The sequence below is a fragment of the Aulonocara stuartgranti genome, assembly GCF_965226115.1.
Source record: "Aulonocara stuartgranti genome assembly, chromosome: 8".
In the NCBI taxonomy this organism is placed as follows: domain Eukaryota; kingdom Metazoa; phylum Chordata; class Actinopteri; order Cichliformes; family Cichlidae; genus Aulonocara; species Aulonocara stuartgranti.
This window is the reverse complement of record NC_138959.1, coordinates 14963196-14978874: the sequence shown is the minus strand read 5'-3', so window position 1 is coordinate 14978874 and position 15679 is coordinate 14963196. Positions and strand designations below refer to the sequence as shown.

The window sequence follows — 15679 nt, the reverse complement described above, 5'->3', positions numbered from 1 at the left end:
ACCTCACTGTACAATACCTTTTGTGCAATACTTTTTGTAAATAGTCAACAGTGCAATAGACCTCAATACTTGAAATGTGCAATTCACTTGTATTTTTATTTTTTATTCCTATTTATTCTATTTATCCCCTTTGTATATTTTATTTATATTTGTTTCTGTATTTATATATATATGTGTGTGTGTGTGTGTGTGTGTGTGTGTGTATATATATATATATATATATGTATATATATATATATAAAACAATTCTGTAACTGTAACTTCGGTCGTTGCTGTGCTTTTTGTGGAAATCGAATTTCCCAGAGGAACCCACCCGAGGGATTAATAAAGTTCTATCTTATCTTTATCTTATCTTATCTTAATCATGGTTCAGTAATGATGGTGGGCGAACATACCGTGTCGCAAAGAGAAGTCATAGTCTTCCCCCCAGCAGTTGTTTCTGTTTTTCAAGCCAACCTCTTTTTTTCAGCCTAATTATCATCAAGACAATCAAGAAAATATTATTTTTAGCAAAGTTCAGAACTGACAGATATCTTAGGTTTCCTTTCCCTCCCATCCTTTTTACTGTGTCGTCTCTTTTATTTATTACTCCTCTTCTTGCCTTTGCTGGATGTCAAGGAGAAAATATTGGCTTGAGATTTTTTTTTCAAGACATACTCTCATTCATCCCTCTCTTCTCCCCATATACAGCCATAATTAAGATTATCATCACAGCTATCAAGCTGGTAATGACCTCAGCAACAGATGAATGTTAAATCAATAAGCACAGACCTTTGTCCATAATTAACTGGGCCTTTCTTATTCGTACAATAATAACTTCATTACAGTGGGAGACAACCAAAGTAATGGTGTTATTCTATTAAATTATGCAAGTAAAAGCATATGGGTTTCTTGCAAACAGCAGATTGATCTTTAAATGGACAGATGAGATTTAAGCTCATTTAGCTGAAACGATTTACCAACCTGAAGTGTCCTCAAGAAATCCTAAGGTCTCCTGTTGGTGATTTTAAGGGCTTAGAGCTGGCACTGACTATAATTTATTATAATCCAGTTTATTCTCCAGGTGGACGACGGCGGGTCCTCAGCCACTGTTAGGTCATCACTTACAATTATGCAGTCAGAGAGGGGTCACAGACTTCTTTCTTTAGACTTGTCACACAGAGTGTCACTGAGATCCTCTTTTCTCGCTGCGCAAGTGTCGCTGCTCAGTGGAGAGGAGACTAAAGCAAAGGGAAGAGAGACAGAGCAGGTTGTCTAGTAATCAGAAGGTTGGTAGTCCGATCCATCCTGCACATCGAAATATCCTTGGCAAGATACCGAGCCCCCCCTGAGTTGCCCCATATTCATGAAAAGCACTTGTGTGAATGAGGCTTTGAGTGCTAAAATTGAGTAGAAGAGCACTACAAAGGTACCAGTTTACCGTTTTATTTTCTATTTTTAACTTGAAAATGTATTGCTTTGTGTAGATGGATTTATGGAACGATGATAACCAGCAAAGGCCGTGTATGGAACAAATTAAAAATATGACCTATTGATGGCACGAGATTAAACATTTATGGGCTCATCAAAGTTATTACAAGTGAACCTGAGGGCAGCATCGATGTGTGAGCAGATATACTGGCAATCCAACCATCGGCTGGTAAAATATGTGAGCGAGTGGCCAGTTTGTTTTCTCAGCTTCTTTAGTTTCAAAGTTGAGAAGGCGTTTTGACTAAATTTGCATCTTGTGGTAAATATGAATCCTATCTGTGGAGGCATGCAACCGTCCATGATTCTTACATAAGATGTTTGGGACATGATTGTTCATCTTTGAGCTGCTACTTTTTCCTCACTCTATCCCTTGCACGCTTTTCAGTCACGCCAATCCCCTGCATGTCTTCTCTGCGTGCTTCCTCTTTTTCCTCCTGCCTGACGTCTTCATCTTCACCATCCTCTGTCCAGCATATCCCCTATCCCTCCTCTGCACACATCCTAACCGCCTCAGCTGTGCCTCTCTTAACTTTGTCTCCAAACCGCTCAACCTGAGCTGTCCCTCGGATATACTCATTTCTAATCCTGTCCAATGATCCTCATTTGCTGTAAAGCAGAAGAACTGAGTGTCTAAATCCTGACTGTCTGACTTGATAGGAGCTCTTTCCTTTCATGTACAGTGTTTTGCCAGGGGAAAACAACACACACAATCTTTACAAAGAAGGAGGAGAAGAAAATAAAGCCAGCAGAGAGGAGGCACGATAACATATTGACACAATTAGAGCAACTGAGCCAAGATAATAAAGTGAACTAATAGAGGTAATTGAATTTTGTATCACCCTCAGTTATAATTTCACCTTCACTACCTACAATTACCGTCTACCTCTCAGCCATAGTATGAATTTGATGATTTGTCTTTGTTTCCGAGTTACTTAATCTCCTCCCTCCGGTATCCCTTCTTCTCCCCCCTTCTTCTATAATTTCCTCTCTTTCCCACTTCTTACTTTCGTTTATTTAAAAAACCCATCTCTTCCTACTAGAGGAAGCTGAAACTCAGAATGAACTTAATTCCAACAAATAAATATGGATGGATGAATGATGCTCACACAAAGGGAATTCAAACAAGGGCAAACATGCATAAACATACAAGACTGAATCACTGAGTTATGTGCCTCATACTGACTAGTGACTTTATGTTGCTTTAAGGAGGCGACTTAAGAATATTTCCGCTGTTGTCAACATAAATAGAAAAGGACCATGCTGTTGGAAGTTTTAGCTGGATCTTAGCTCGAACCCCAAAAATATCCATTTCATAATGTTTTTCCCCCCCTGTCAATACTCTGTGTATGCATGCCATTTTTAACAGAGTACAGCTTAAGTGTTTACACAATAGTAGTGAGAAGATGCTAAGTGCTGGAACAGGGTTGAGCACCTGAGCCATGCTCAGATGGGATTAATTTTACCGAATTAATATTATCACAAGACCTCTGTGTATGCTGAAATGTGGTAATGCGCGGCAGAGTTTTTATTTTACAAAATACAGACACAGGAGATTCCAGCAGGATTTGGATCACAGACGACCTCTGCAATTATTGCAAATTACTAGAGGTACCCTGGTAATAGTCCTGTGTGAATAGGGATTTACACATAAATGAAAATAAACTTTTTGGCTTACTGCGTTTTAGCATGGAAACTGCCACGATGTGTCTTCATTTACCAAAGATGTCGTGCAAACTAAAAAAAACAGGGAAAAACCCAAAAAAATGGCGTCAGAGAAAAGTGTGAGATGGCTGAGTGACAAATGAAACAAGGAGAAGACAATGAGCCGATCGGGATCTGAGAGCAGAGATACAGTAGATTGACTGAGCTGTCGAGAGAGAGGTGATTGACAGGGAACAAGCACAGAGGGAGACAAAATGAGAAAGGGAAAGTAGGAAGCACTCAAAGGCGGAAAAGGGGAATTTAATTTCTTTTAAATCCATACAGAACCCTTTATCAAATCCTGCTTGAAGTTTAAAAAAGATCAGTGGACATCCCCAGAATTACTGCTACATCATTTTGCAGTATACTGTGGTCAACAGTATGTATGTTTTTTCCTGAACACTCTAACTAGTTAGACTTTAATGCGTAGCTCTTATCAGGACATTGTTTGCTAGCATAGTAGCTTCTTTAAATGTGCTCTACAAAATGAAAGCCCGTGACCTTTACTGTGTGAGATACAGTAGTGGCCACATCAGCGCTATCTCACAGAAAGCCTTTAAGGTTTCTATATTAGAACTCTGTTCATTTCCTGTCCGGGCAGCCTGCCTCAACATTAATAAAAACCTTTAAATGTAAATGTAGCAGCCCACAGCTCCAACCTTTTTTTTTTTTTCACCACTAGTTTTTAAGTGCACCCAATGAAACTGTGAACACAAGTTCAAAGAGGTCAGAATCTAGGGCTGGCGAGTTTGCAGGAGTCATCATGCTCATTGACCCTTTTTCTAATCTGGCAGGAAATAAAGTAAGTAATCCAACATGTCATTCTGTACACTTGTGTCAAATAAGACAAGATGCTGAAAAATCTGTAAATCTGGTTATTAGAGTTTGCCCTTTAATAAAGACAGGCTCTATATGTTAGCATATTGCTTGACTAATCTTACTGACAAGGAATTGGTTTTTCATGGAGATCATTAGATAGTGATCTGGTCTCATCTATTAGAACAAATATCGGTGAAAAACTAGCAGCATAATGTAAAAACGGTAAGGTCGCGGACAAGAACAGTATCACTGTGCCCCAGTATTTATGGGACTCAATTCTTTTAAATTTTGTGACAAGTGAAGATGTTGGAAAACGACTCAAAGCTGCCCCGATTGAAAAGAAGATGAGGGAAACGCACCTGCGGTGGTATGGACACATCATGCGCAGTGTCGAGAACAGCCCTGCGACTCCACCCTGGAGGTTGCCAACCAAGAGGGAGACCAAAGAAGCGGTGGATGGACGCAATCACCGAAGACATGTGCGCAGTGGATCACACCCCAGAGGACACTCAAAAACCCATCCAAATGGAGACGACAGAGCCATGCAGTGGATCCCATAATGGGAAACCGCCAGGAAAGAAGAATTCTTTTAAATTTTAACCACTGTGTATTGTTAATGTTAATGATGGTTGATGCTTCAGTCCAAAATCAGCCATATTTATTCAACCGGGCCACGATCAGGAGACGGCAAATACAAGAGTGATTGATTCATACTTCCTACTTTCACTGCGCCAGGATAAAAGTATTCGACCACAGGACTGGAGTGATGAAGCAGAATAACTGCACTGTTTTCAACAGACAGCATACCAGCAAACAGAGTCACCAGTCCACCCCCCCCCAACTAAATGGGTCAGGAGTTCAGATTTTTCCTTTAATATGTCATCCGTCTGTGCTATACAATAACTTCTAGCTCTCCCCCCACACATACAGTCTCTCTGTCGTCCTCTGAAAGTTATCTCCCCGCTGCCCTCCCTTTATCGCCGACCTCAGCTGTCACATTATCAAAGGAATTGAAGAGAAATTGCATGTGTGTGTCTGAGAGGAGAGATGGTCTTTTGTCAGTATATGTCTAAGGGGGCTCTTTAACTTTTCAGCCCATTTTTAGGCTCGGATACGGCTGAGATTTTTTGACTTGTGCCAAACTCGAGGCTGATTTTAAAATAGATCTTGAACAGAAAAGAAAAAGAAACTCTACTACAGTGGGCAATACTTATCATTTGGAACCTGCCTTTAATAGACAAGAATATATGTGTTGCAAACACAGCAATGCTACTTGTATATTTTGAGGGTACACATTTGACACAGGTAAATAGACTCAGGTCTATTTGTCATACATCTGTGCATGAAAGCTAATTTTACTGGATTTAAATCAGAAACTAGATCTTATTTTCTTAGAATATGGGGTGAGCAGCAAATAACGTAACATCTAATTTTCATGTATTAACATTTGCCAGTCACTCAAAACTTTAGCTGAGTGTTTAAAGTAGAGAATTAACCAAAATTGTAGACATTTTCAACTCTTAGTGCACTGATTTTTCTCCTTATTGTGGACATTGCTGCTTGGTTGCATACAGACTCATTCTGGAATAGGTCCTTCACAGGAAAATATGGGGAAAAAGGATTTTTTCCTGAGTCTTTCCCGTCTGTACAATCCAATCTGTTCTGATGGACAACATTGTGGCTATGTGGAGGTAGATGAGTCTCTTCTCCAACTGGATTGGCAGCTGCTTACAGTCACGATTTTCAATGCGGAGTACCATAATCTGCACAGATGCACAGTCCAGACTGTTTGAACTCATTCTCGGCACTGTGTAAGCTGTCAATGCCACAACGCATCTGAGGACAACCTGCTAGTTTGGAAGAGAGCACTAAAAACTTCATTATAGCTGTTTTCACTTCACAATACATATGTGGTTGTTGTTGTTTGCTTTTTCTAAACATAGCATCTTATTCAGAGTTTATTGTATTTTTTTATTCTAATTATTTTAGTGTGAGTTTATTAATCTTGAATCCCCAAGTGTACATATTTCAGAATATATTGTACTTCAGTACAGAAGAAGAATCAGCAAAAATGTCAATGAATTCAGTATATCATGGGAACGGATTTGTTTAGATAGAATAAAATAAATATGGATAAAATATAGGATAGAAAAACAGTAACTCCTGCACAAAATGGAAGGAAAACTATTTCAAGTGTGTGTGCGTACTTTTCTTTGAATGTAGCTCCCTCAGAGTTGTCTTCTTCACTTTTAATATTGAAGATTTAAGAGATAACTTAATCAAGAAAATGTAATTTTTATGGCACTGCTCCGAAGATACCAATGTCAGTCTGCCGTTCCATATGCTAACTATGGTTTGGCACAATATTTTGAAGCGTTCTCAGAAGATGAATTGTAATGACTTTTGTGATCTACTGACTTTCCCTCCAGCACCACTAAAAGGTTCACTTTATTTTTTTCTTTGAAGGAATAGGCCTCATGAAATTAACACCCTGATGTTAGTAGTCATGACACATAGTAAACTCTTTACTTCTATAATGAATTCTTTTGATGACTGTTCATCATCACAGGTCCCAAAAGCCCAAAGTGTTGTCTTTGGTCAATCCAAATTTCACAAGTTATTGGCTCTGATTCAGTTCAGTTCAAGTTTATTTATATAGCACCAAATCACATCAACAGTCACCCCAAGGTGTTTTATATAGTAAGATAATGCAGAGAAAACCTCCACAATCAGCGAACTTGGTGATAGTGGGAAGGAAAAACTCCCTTTTGAACCAGTCTCAGGGAGGGGCGGCCATCTGCTGTGACCAGGTGGGAATTAGGGGAGGGAGACAGGACAAGAGACACACTGTGGATGAGAACCAGAGATTAATAATAATTAATGGTTAAATTCAGAGTGGTGTGTAATAGTTATTGGGGAAAAAAAAAAGGTGATTGAAGAGTAAACACTTTTGTGTCATGGGGAAACTCCAGCAGTCTAGACCTATTGCAGTGTAATTAAGGGAGGTACTGTGATGTCTTTAAGATAGTATGGGGCCTGAGTTTTTAAGACCTTGTATGTCATGAGAAGGATTTTAAATTTGACTCTGGATTTAACAGGGAGCCAATGAAGAGAAACTAAAATAGGAGAAATATTCTCTTTCTAGTCCCTGTCAGTACTCTTGCTGCAGTATTTTAGATCATCTGAAGGCTTTTCAGGGAGTTTTTATAATCCAGCCTAGATGTAATAAATGCACAAAATCATTTTTCAACATCACTCTGCAACAGATTCAATTCTAATGATCATTTATGACTGAAAACTGTAGAAAGTCCTTGCACTTGAGAAGCTGATGTCAGTTAAGGGTTAATGTTTGACATGCCAGCTATTTATTCTGAATGGAAACTTTATGCAGACAAATAGAGTGGTCAGTGACCATTGGGTGACTGTGCATTCATTCACCGTTTGGCAGGTAGTTGCTTGAGGCTGCTGACTGTCCCTAGGTGACCATTCTTGTGATTATTTTTCCTGGTAGCAGATTGCACCGGTCACCTGTAGACTGCATGGACGATGCTGACTGGAAGTTGGTGCCTTTAATGCAGCCTGCTCAAGACAATCAATTGCCAACTGGTTGGAGAAAATACATTCTGACAGTTGCCAGGGTGTTACTGACCAGTTTCTAGGCCTGCAAGAATGGGTCCTACTACAAGTGAGCAATGTCTACCCAAGCCCTTTTAACCAAAATTGCTTTTTGATGTGTTGATTTGATTTACTAGCTAAATTTGAAAGCTAACTGTTTTCTGCTAAAGCATTTTGAGAAGTCATATACGTGCAAATATTTCCTTTCTATGTAAGGCTCAAATGTGACACTAATATGGTGATTAGTGTAATGCCGGGTCTTGCTGAATGGTCTGCAAAAATACCAGATTAAAACATAAACACAAGCAGGTATAGAAATATATAAAATGAAGCACATTCCATCATACTGTATACAGCCTGCACTCACACATCATCTGCAAACATAAACTCTGCATTACGCCCTCTTGCATTCAAGCTCTTTTGCTCATTCATACTCTCACGCATCAGTTCATTTTGTAATCCCTCTCTCATTTTCACGCTCACATTTTCTGCCTCTGTTTCTATTTCTCTCTGAAAAACTCAGCCACCCCTGCACGCACACATTCATAGCTTAGCTGCCACAGTGACTAATGAGAATATGTGACAGCGCTGGCGGTAAGTGAGACAGAGAGCAAGTGGAATCGAAGGACACCTGAATTTGTCATTGAGGAAATGAGGGGTTACAGGGTTCAGTGCTTTCAACTTCCTCCTGCCTGACCAATGGCTGATGAGTATTTAGAATAGAGTTACAGACAGGGAAGACCACATCTGAAAGACCCAGATATGAATGTGACCTCTGTCTTTTTTATATTCATTTATCTTTATCCAGTTTGCTTTCCTGCACATCGAGCTCTGCCTTAACTCGGGCCTTCCCCTCTTTCTAGCTATTTCACCAGCTCGCTTTCCATCAACTCAATCATTCCCTGCTTTTCCCTTCCCCTTTGGTATTCATTTACTGTCTCTTCACCATCAAGCACGCTTTGTTTGTCTCTCCATAGTCTCTGTCCCTACGCTGTTATCATCTATTCTACCCTTCGTCTTCCTATTTCCTCTACTCATCTACCCTTTTTTTTCTTATCTACACGCTCATATTTCTCTGTCTATCCATTTCTCTGCCTCTTTTTCTCAGGTGGCAGAGCAGATTAGTGCTTAGTGAGACCATCCCATTACTGTAAGGTTACAGATTCATTCTCAGAGGCAGACAGTGTGCGCATCAACATCCATGAGTCCTGTCAAAATGTCCTTGAACAAAATGTTGAATATACACCTGCACAGTCATTTTACGTCGGCCTTGATAAAAGCTGACTGTCAAAATTGTAAAATTTTGCTTTTACTGCCCTTGACGTTATTCGTATTGCATTCATTCTGTACTTTCTACTTCATCCGTCATAAGGGCTGTTATTACACTAAACCAGTATTTCGGGCAGTATGAGTGTAGGCTTATGGTCTGTTTCTGATATGTCTTTACATCTAAAGAGATAAAAGGTTGCTTTTAGAGCTCCAACCAGTCATACTTTATCACTTGTAAGCGGACCAATAATTTGGTCACGGAAACAGTATAAATATAGTGGTGAAAGAACTCAGTCCTAGTTTCTCAGAGTACTTAAAAAAATAAATAAAATGCCAGTATCCAAAAGTATATGGTACCAGCTGGACGGCCCAACAGATTGTGAAAGCAGGACAAGGTGTTGCGTGTGTGCCATGGCGTCTGCTCCGCTGAAGTAAAGTCAGGACAGTCTTCTGTTTATATTTTTTATTGCCTCACAGCAATAAGGTTCCTGGCTTGAACTTCCTGGTCAGCTGAGGCCTTTCTGTGTGGTGTTTGCATGCTTTCCCCATTATTTTTAAAGATATTAAGGTCCCATAAGTCTGCAAAGTTTCAGCCCAGATCATTTATTATTCAGTGACTGCATCCCCCTGGTTTTGCAGCTGTTACAGTGCCCTTTAAATCCAGCTGCTGCCCAAGCCCATTTCACAAAAGGGTCTATGAGTGCTTGACATTAAAAGCTAATGTTAGTAGTCCAGATGTTTTACTAGACATTTATAGGTTTTATGAGCCTTAATAGGAACCGTGTATACCTTAGTCACTGTACATAAACAGTGTTATTGTCCGCCTGTAATACACACAGATCTGGACCTCGGTTGCTATCTCCAGAATTTTTTCCACTCGATTCTTGATGCAACTTCTCACAAAACTTGAAATCATCCATCGATCTGCATATGCAGGTGAAGTACACCCCGGGTAGGTCATCAGTCCATTGCAGGACAACCACAGACAAACAGGCAGATGATCCTTTCAGCTTATGGCCAATTTAGTATTGCTACTTAACCTTAGATTGTGGGAGGAATGCAAAGTTCCAGATAAAAAAGGTTCAAACCCAAAGCCTTCTTGCTCTGAGGTAACTGTATAACCCGCTGCAGCACAGTGCCTGAAATCAGGCCAGTAGTTTTTGACAAACCAGCAAATAAGCAGGAGAGATCCTTAATATAGAGACTGGGATTTGTATGCCTGCAGTAGTCTAAGGTGCCACTGAGATGTGATTTTCCTTCATAAGTGAGATTGCTTTCATTTAGAAGAAAAATTCTCCCTTATCATCTTATATCAAACAAATGAACAAATCTTCTTGTAAGTGGAGAACAAAATGAGGTTTTGTCTTCTTTCTGCCAAGTGTCCTAGAAGACCGTTTGCCACATCCTTCTTATCTGGCGTTCATAGGTTTATCTCTTGGAGAGAAAATATCTTTTTTTTTTTTGAAGAGATGAAAGGCATCAATAGCAAAAGGCTTTGATTGTATGAAAGCTCCTTGGAAGCGTCTGTCAAGTGCTTAAAGTGCGAAGAAGCAGCTTGCAAGTGTAATTTATAATTTATTTTCTTGATAATTATAAATAGATGCTTGTGAGTGGTTTGCATCTTTGCTTTGGGCAGTATTCCATCACATCAGAGGGGGCGCGTGATGGTGTGTACATGATCTCTGTATGTATCTATTGAGCCCAACGTTGGCATATGCTCCAAGGCCGCTGCTTTCATTAAATAAGCTTTCAGTTTGACTTGAGAAGAGTTTAACACGTTCTATGCAAAACAGCTAACAAACCAACTCAAAGAAAGACAGCACGATCGTGAATAATTTCATGAATTTCTCCTCATGTGGCCCACTCTGTCAGACGGTGTGTTTCTTTATGCAGCAAGTCATGATTCGAGCTTTAGGAAGAGATTTGTTTTTGTCACAAATCAAAAGGTATTCTTTCTGAGATTACAGGGACACCATAAGTTTTCCTTTGAAACTTGTCACAAAGGCAAGGCCTCTCCCATCCTCACCGCATGCTCTAAACACAAGAGAGGACAAAAAAATCCATAGTCACACTTTTTTGAGTTAGAGATGCCAAACAGCTTCCTGCATTCATTTGAAACTTAAATTACATGTTGGTATTAATATGTACAGTATACATTAATATTTATGAATTCAAAGTGCATATATTAACATTCATGCAGTTGTCCCTGTGTTTGCCTCTATGCTTGTTTGACTGTGTGCCTGCCACCCTTCTGAGTCGATGAGTGAACCTTTCTAGGGTAACCTCTAACACTCACCGGTCAATATTACAGCATTTACCACCAAAGCATAAAATATCAATATATGGCATTTTTTTAGAGGTCAAACTAGAATTTTGTTGACCTGAGAACCCACACCAATATGAGCCGCCTGACGATGTTCGATCTAAAGTAAACTGTTAAGTAAGACTTTAATAGTCATTGATTTTTATAATGCAATCATTTGGAAAGTTAAAGGCCTCCCAAACTGGCTTTGCCATTCAGCTTGTTATTACAAGTGATTGAATCCCTAGATGTGTGCATAAATTCCTGCTAAATTTCAGTTGTTGCTATTTTTTTCCGCCTCATGCTTGTTTGAAGGGGGTGAGGATCTGTTAGAATGTGAGGCCATGTCCACATGTAGAAACCTTTGGATGAGATTTTAGCAGCTCACAGGGGAGTGGATCCAATGCATGACATAGACCGGGATTAAAGCCCAATGAGCCAATAAGTCATTAACAAGTGAGTCAAGCAAAGCGAATAATTATAGTAATCAGCAGGCTAAAGGTAGAATTTTTACAAAAAGTCATAAGTAGGGAGCTCAATAGTGACATGAGGGTAAAGAACAAGAAAATGAAACCAAACCAAGAGGAGCACTGGGAAGGCAACGCTGACACTAGGAATGGACAAGAAAAACACATGAAAATGGCTTAAAAGCTTGACAGCTAAGTTATACAAAGACAATGTGGCAGCTGGGAGGTGAACAGCTGGTGCAATGTATATCTACTGAGGGGGTCATTAACTGAGTGAACACAGGTGTGACACAAAATGAGTGGGGAACAGAACAAAGGATGGAAGCAAAACTAACAGCAGTGCCAGGGATTAGAAAAAAGGAAGAAGACACAACCAGAAATGAACGGACCTGAAATCTAAAACCATGACAAGCATGCTTCACTGGGTTTCCTCACACCTCAGGGTTTCTGGGCTCCTAGGGTACGTGCGATAAATCCTTCTACGGCTTTATTAGGACTAAATGGGGGGAAAATAACACAAAGGAACAATGTTCAGGGTTAGTGAGACTCATGAGGGTTAGTGAGACTTGATTTTATTACAATAGAGATTAGCTCATTCATAATTAAGACGGAATACTTTTTGAAGATCGAGCGTTCTGCGTTTGAAGTTTTTTCTAAAAGACCTGTGCTTTTGTTTACTAGCTAAGGGTAAGTTTATAGTCTTTACAATGCACAGTCAATGATCAGAGGAGCTTTATAAATTTTTAATTGAATATGTGATATTTCTGATGAAACATAGGGTATTTTTAGTGATGTCAGTCAGCATGAAGATAAATAAATCAGCGGGAAGGAAAAAGCAAGAAGAGAAGGAATACGGATATCGTTTAAAAAGTTGCACTCATGCTACACTATTTCCATTTCCAACCTTTTCTTTAATTTAGCATGGTGAGCTTTTTAATTTGACTCGCCATGAGGCTTCTAAAGTAGCCTTATAATCATCTTTGAATACTTTTAAGTAGGAAAACAAAACTGTGAGGCTTAACAGTGTGATTTAGATCACTTTGGAGCTGTAGGGTTTCATCATTTCGGAGACGGGCTCTTAACTGGTGCTGCTTAAAGAGGCTTGTGGTTAAACCACAAAATGTCAAATATCAAAAAAGGTGTATAAAGAAGGTAACAACAGCTTTTTTTGATCTTGAAAACCAAGACGACTGTCTTTGAACAGATGGAAATGTTAAAATTGAGGTCCATCCATAGATTCATGTTCTCTCTAAGCAGAGAAGCTCAGACCTTGTCTTCCCTGGCCAACTCTACAAGCTCATCCAGGGGACACACCGAGACATTCCCAGGCCAGTCAAAAGATGTCATTTCTCCACTTTGCCTTTCGTGAAAGATGCCCGGAACACCTCACATGCCCTAGGAGGCATCCACTGGCATCTTAATTGATGCCCTAATGAGGTGTAGCAGCTCTACTCTGAGCCCTTCCCAAATGACCAGACTCTTCACCCTGTCTCTAAGGGAGAGCCCAGCAACCCTTCACAGGAAGCTTGTTTCTGCTGCTTGTATCTGCAGTGCTATTCTTTAGGTCACCACCCACACCTCGTGACTGCGGTGAGGTCAGGTCAGGAAGGTAAATTGACAGCTTTGCTTTCACACAACTCTCTCTGGACCAAATCAGATCAGTAGAACACCTGAGTTACGAATGATTTAACATGTGACTTCACTGACCTGAGAAGTGAATGTGTGCTGTGCACTCAGTGCTTTACTCAGTAACATTTATTGTGGCTTCGGCATGGAGGAGAGATAACATCACTCAGTTCTAAAGGCTATCCTCAACATTTATGCCATTACCCCAGTCTACACTCCTTTCCTGATTAGGCAAAAGACTTGGACTAACCTTAAGTCTAAAAAGGAACAGCCTGGTCCTGTCGTCTTCAGTTAGATAGAGAGAATCCCTGACAGGCCTTCAGGTTTCCACAGACACATATATGAGACACCTGAGGTCAACTGTAGTGTCAGGGCATCGCTTTTCAAAAAAGGCCACACTGTATGTGACCCCATGAGATCTAACGAAATTGAGAGATCTGCTCTAAGCTGAAAAATCAATAAGAAGCTGTCACAATCGCTTGTCATTAGAACCTAGGAGGGGCTTGACTTGACATGATTGATTCTCACCAGACCAAGGTGGGGTTTGTTTGTGACTTGAAGATGAAACCTTGAGATGTGTAGGTGACTTGGCACAGAAATACTTTACACCACAGCTCTCCAGCTGAGCTAGGGTCCCTTCAGTCTGTGAAGAACTAAAATCAACTCAAATCAATTTCACCATTATGGGGCTTTGTTAGAAGCCATGGTTATTTCCCTTGTTTCAGTACTAACATGATTACTTCAAAAACACAGAAGAAACAACAAATTGCACTTTGAGAGGGCTTGTTCAATTAATAATAAGATCTTCTCTCCACATTAATGTCGATCAGCTATAAGCACATTAGCTACAGTCATGAATCCACAGTAGAGGAAAGCAAGCATGGAAATTTTGGGGGTCGCTATGGCTCAGGTGGTAGAGCAGGTCTACCGGCTCCTCCAGTCCATGTGTCAAATTATCCTTGGGCAAGATACTGAACCCGGAGTTGGCCCCAATGTATCCGTCAGAGTGCGTGTGTGTGTGAATCTTAGATAAGTCTCTAAATAAAATGTGTGTGATTGATGTGTTGAATGAAATGTGTAGTAATAGGGAGCTCAAGTTGAATAGAATGGTGTTGTATGAATACCACTCCATTCCCCAATAAAAGCTAAAAACTTCAAAACATTAACACAAACATACATTCTTATCTCTTCCTCTTCTCTCTGAAGGGCAGCTCTTTGTCCTTGAGTGTTTCTATCATCAAAAAACCAGATCAAAATCGACGCTTCGGGAGGTCCAATATAATTTCAGCTATTCACAAAGAGCCAGAGTGAAAGACAGTTCACATCTCAGTGTGTTGGCATTATCTGTTTATACAGAGAGACGTAAATATACAAGCACGCGGGCTAACCAGCACGATGGTTATCACAAAGTGGGCTCTTTGTGTCAGCGGGTCCGTGGGACGGACAAACAGACCTGTGTAAATGATGCGTGTTGCGAAACCGCTGCTGCAGAATGAAGGTCACCGTTTTAGCATATCTTATTGTGCTGCATGAAACAGCAACGCGGCTGCATGAATAATGCATTCGGAGATGAAGTTGTCATGTTTGATGCCGCGGAGTTGAAGTGCAACTTATTATTTCAGGAGTTGATTGGCAGATGATAATGACAAGCGGTGTCGTGGATTGGCTGTTTGATGTCACGCGCTCCTTTGATGTTTGGCTGGGGGGAGAAGCAGGATCAAAAACAAACAAACATAAATGTGCACGAAATCATGACAAGAAAATTAAAGTTTGTCCGTGGCACTTGACTTTCTGAAGTTTGCTTAAAGGAGCAATTATGCTGTCAATAATAGGTCAAACTTGTATTTTTTTCAAACAATATTTTTTCTTGTTAATGTAAAATTTGAAGGTTTTTTTCCTCAACAGTATTCCTTCCAAAATCTTTCCCACTCACACCCTGACATCCTGAATTAAATGCTCCCAGACAAGGCGGCTAAAGAAGTGTGTGTTTACCTTGTCAACAAGAAAAACAAGCACAGTGCCTGCAGCAACTATTTAGGAGCACTAACGCGTTTGTCAGAGTAAGAGCAAGTGTTACTGCCTGCCTGACAAATGTACAAACATAATATTGAATGTAGCACTACAATATGCAACCACATAACAAATAATATCTCGACACAGTTTAAAAATGCCCGTGTTAGCTCTTCTGTCTGTAGCATAGACTATCCGAACCTCATTTGACAATCACAAAGCCATCATTCACTGACAAAAGCAAGTATTATACTTCATGCACAGGGAGGGGAAGATGTAGCACGCAACCAAACCTCGTGTCTCGCAGGTTAGAGGCACCTGGGTTGATCTGCCTGCTCTCAAGTTGTAATCCTTGTTTGATTTCTGTCCTTGTTGAGCGTGGTTTAATTCTTTGTCAAAT

General features: G+C 40.1%; 1 long non-coding RNA gene across 1 annotated transcript; it reads right to left on the bottom strand.

Moving 5' to 3' along the window:
- Window positions 1-995: 995 nt before the first annotated feature.
- LOC309713417 lies at window positions 996-4535 on the bottom strand. Its single transcript, XR_014278581.1, has 3 exons — window positions 4350-4535; window positions 3146-3204; window positions 996-1220 (listed from the first exon to the last, which is right to left on the bottom strand). It is a non-coding gene; the product is annotated as an uncharacterized lncRNA (long non-coding RNA).
- Window positions 4536-15679: the final 11144 nt, after the last annotated feature.